At 37.6% G+C, this 4,387-nt stretch overlaps 1 protein-coding gene across 1 annotated transcript in view; it reads left to right on the top strand.

Annotated features, from left to right (window-relative positions):
- Nucleotides 1-2,188: 2,188 nt before the first annotated feature.
- The window catches only part of LOC107675708 (synaptic vesicle glycoprotein 2C-like), a 52,351-nt gene continuing 50,152 nt past the window's right edge, over nt 2,189-4,387 (top strand). Inside the window, exon 1 of the mRNA XM_016470122.1 lies at nt 2,189-2,333. The gene's annotated coding sequence lies outside the window, so the exon portion shown is untranslated. The remainder of the gene's footprint in view (nt 2,334-4,387) is intronic.

Genomic DNA, 4,387 nt, shown 5'->3' with positions numbered 1-4,387 from the left:
ACATCAAATATACAAATTTCTATCATACACTCTATTTTTCTGTTAATATAGAATTCCAAATCCTTCCAAAATAATCTCGAGTAAATACAATGAAAAAAAAAGATGCAAAATAGTTTCTTTTTCTTGACCACAAAATTCACAGGTATACGAAATATTAAGCTTAAATCTTTCCAAAACATGCTTAGCAGGATAAATTCGATGAAGTATTTTGTAAGACACTTCCTACATGCACTTGTACTCTCAGACACCTGCGCTTCCGCAAGTGACGTCACTTGCAATCTTTTATTTTAATTTTTTTATCATTTTTTTATTTTTATTTTTTTTATTGAATCTCGCCACATTTTACAAAAGTAGCCAGGTGGTGAAGACAAAATAAAAGAAACAAAATTACAATGTCGCTTTCGCCACCTGCACTCTCCACTTCCTGCGACGGCACTTGGAATCGACACAAATCGTGCATGTTGCCAATGGAGAAACGATTAAAACTAATTAAGTACCATTACATACAGGGTCCTGCAAGTCACCTGTAGGAGAAAAAGACAAGAGCCGCAAATCCGTGGCCACAGAACAGCAGAATATGAACATAATGAGCAAAGTCTCCCGTTAAGCGTTAATAAACTGTATATCGAATTTGATCTGCTAACAGCACTATCTTAATACATTAATCCATATTAAGTGTTTATGGTTTTCTACAGGAGGGAAACGCTTTACGAGAGACTTTGTGCATTGTGTTCATATTCTGCTGTTCTGTGGCCACGGATTTGCGGCTCTTGTCTTTTTCTCCTACAGGTGACTTGCAGGACCCTGTATGTAATGGTACTTAATTAGTTTTAATCGTTTCTCCATTGGCAACATGCACGATTTGTGTCGATTCCAAGTGCCGTCGCAGGAAGTGGAGAGTGCAGGTGGCGAAAGCGACATTGTAATTTTGTTTCTTTTATTTTGTCTTCACCACCTGGCTACTTTTGTAAAATGTGGCGAGATTCAATAAAAAAAATAAAAATAAAAAAATGATAAAAAAATTAAAATAAAAGATTGCAAGTGACGTCACTTGCGGAAGCGCAGGTGTCTGAGAGTACAAGTGCATGTAGGAAGTGTCTTACAAAATACTTCATCGAATTTATCCTGCTAAGCATGTTTTGGAAAGATTTAAGCTTAATATTTCGTATACCTGTGAATTTTGTGGTCAAGAAAAAGAAACTATGTTGCACCTTTTTTTTAATTGTATTTACTCAAGATTATTTTGGAAGGATTTGGAATTCTATATTAACAGAAAAATAGAGTGTATGATAGAAATTTGTATATTTGATGTACTTTTTTATACAGAAAACGAAAATTTGAATGGTAAAGAACAACATATTATACATTTGTTTATTTTGTTAGGAAAATTCCATATACATAAGAAGAAGTGGGCTCAATGTAAAACAGATATTGCACATTTTATAAATGACTTTAAATTATATGTAAATCTCTTAGAACAAACAAAAAACAAAAAAGCATTGAAAACATGTAATGCTCTGAAAGCATTGAACTTTATGTAATTTTCTTCCTTTTTTTTTCTTTTTTTTTTTCTCTGGCAGCTAATAATGTTAATTTGATAATGTCAATATGTAATACCCATAGGTAATACCTCATGTTCTTGTGGCATTGAATTAATAAAGCATTCAAAAAAAGAGTGCAAGTGCATGTCTGCAGCCAGAGCCTAGTGCAGTTCTATGTGTTTTCTTCTTCAGCACCATGGAGAGCTCCATTCCCAGCTCCGTTCCCGTTCGTCCCGCGGCTCAGCGCGAACCGCTCGAGTCTGACCAGATTCTATCTCCCGCCTGGCGGGAGTCCAATCACGATGAGTCGCGTTCAGAACCCCAGTGCCGCAGTTTTTTTTTTTCCTGATTTCGGCGTGAGTGTCGGGAGAAGCGCAGAAAGTTAAAAACACTGAAACACGAGTCACTCCAACAAAAGCAGGAAAAAGCCCCAGAGCCTCCAGAGAATCGTGACTCGCGGAGAAAGCAATGCGTCACGGGTGGGTGGGGGTGTTCGTATCCACGCATACAGTCATAATATATACTCACTTTGATTCTAACGCGCTCATTCCGCTTCCCCGCCCCGCGTCGCGTCACATTCAGCGGGGCTGCCCGCGATACAACTATTGATTTCATCTCTCTCTCTCTCTCCCTCCCTCCTTCTCTCTCTCTCTCTCTCTCTCTCCATCACTTCTTCTCAGCTTTTCTTCAAGTGCTGCAGAGAGACGCGGCTGCTGCTGCATTGTAAGGAGAGAAAGAAAAACGCTAAAGGAAGATCCGTGTTCACTCGCTCAGGTGGCTGCGCGCCGGTCGGTAAGTGATTGAGTTTTTCTGCAGGTTTTACGCACGAGCCTAAAACGTAAAATGAACTTTAGCTGCATACAGGGAACGTTCACACGCACGCGTTGTTGCGTTCAGCGCGGTTTCGGCACGCATTTTTTTAAAAGTTGAAGTGTTTTTAACATAACACGCCAGGTTACGAATGCAACACAAAGACGCAAATCTTACGCTTGTGTACATGAATTAATAATTAAAATCAGCAGAACGCGTCCCGTGTGAACGCTTCTAATTAAACGCGGTGTCGAATCTGATTTATATTTATGGCGTTTCACCTGTGATTTTATTTTTTTTTATCTTGAAGTGTGTTTTTTTAAAAATAGCCAAGCATGCAAAACGCATAAAACAATTACTGCAATTTCTCTTGTATGTCAGTTCAGTCAGATTAAAATATTGGTTTTGCTCAAAGTGAATGAAGTTAGAGGTACTAATTAACATGCAAACACACATATATTTATGCGTTAACGAGCTTTTTACAAATTAAGCAGGACTATGTGGTGGACATTTAGAATGATATAATTTGAGTTTTTAATCAGGAATTTACAAGGCTGTGCGCCAGTGCATAATTTATATGTGCTAAAAAAGTTAAAAGTGTTATTTGTAATCCATTATAAATTCATTTTGGATTTGAAAGGCAAAAAAAAAAACAATTTTTTCAAGAGCAAACATTCAATATTTTAAAGCTTGTACACTGTATTTTTTTTCCCTGTGGAATACAAAAGGAGAAAATCTTTTTCCCATATATATATATAAAAAAAAGATTTGGTATCCATGTCTGTCAAGCTCCAAAAAGGACCAAAACACCATATAATTAGTTCAAAAAGTTCATTTTCTAAGTCATATGAAATCATAAGCTTTGTGTGAGGAACAGACCACAAGTGACGTCAGTGGAATCAAACCACAACATTGGTGTAACCAGATGTCACTGACACGTCAAACACAGAGAAGTTCGCCTGTGAATAATGACTTCGATTTGAGTCTGTTCCTCATGCAAAGCATCATATGACTTGAGAAGGCATGGAATAAATTTGAATGGATCACTTTTATGACAAGTTCACTGCTTTTTTTGCAGCTTGACAAATGAAAAAAGCCATTTTGCATGATAAAGATTCTTTAAAATGATACTTTTGTATTAAGAGAGAGTAAAGAATGACAGCTTTTGGCTTAAACTATTCTTTTAAGTAGTAAGCATAGAAAAACCCATAAAGATCAAGCATTATTCAGAATACTGGAGAAGATGAGTGTGTGTGTGTGTGTGTGTGTGTGTGTGTGTGTTAAGTTGCTCAAGGGCTCCCGGTGTTGTTCTGGATTATGGAAAGAGAGAAAGAGAGAGTCACTTTAGGATCTTGTTCCCTGACAGAGCAAAATTTGTGTGACTGTCACAAGCTGACAGAAATCCACCTGAAAATGAGTCATGGAGGCGCGTGTGTGTGCATGTGTGTGTGACGGAAAGATAAAACGGAGAGGGAGGGGGATTGAATCCCATGCACAATGTCACAAAATCTCATTACGGGGCGCAGCTTGCGTCAGAGCCGGACCGTGATTGATGCCTTTTCCCGGTTGTGCTGGCGATTCACGTGCAGGCTGATGACTTTCCACCAAGTGGTAGTAAAAGGGTGAAAGCTGCGGTGCATGAAACAACCTGCCTGAGAGAAAGAGAGATGCGCTGAATACACAACTATAGCGCTGTCCTGTAACTGGAAATGTAGCTTTACTACAGTAAAGTGCTGTAGTAACAAATAAGTCGCTTTTTGGATATACTTTACATTTGTTTTGTTTTTTTGCATATCGTGGTACCAAGGTATTCTTTGGATGAACATGTATTGTAAATATAACATGTACAGTGGGTACAGAAAGTATTCAGACCCCCTTAAATTTTTCACTCTTTGTTATATTGCAGCCATTTGCTAAAATCATTTAAGTTAATTTTTTTTCCTCATTAATGTACACACAGCACCCCATATTGACAGAAAAACACAGAATTGTTGACATTTTTGCAGATTTATTAAAAAAGAAAAACTGAAATATCA

The sequence above is a fragment of the Sinocyclocheilus anshuiensis genome, unplaced genomic scaffold (genome assembly GCF_001515605.1).
Source record: "Sinocyclocheilus anshuiensis isolate Anshui unplaced genomic scaffold, SAMN03320099.WGS_v1.1 scaffold708, whole genome shotgun sequence".
NCBI classification, from domain to species: domain Eukaryota; kingdom Metazoa; phylum Chordata; class Actinopteri; order Cypriniformes; family Cyprinidae; genus Sinocyclocheilus; species Sinocyclocheilus anshuiensis.
This window is presented reverse-complemented; position numbering and strand designations above follow the sequence as displayed.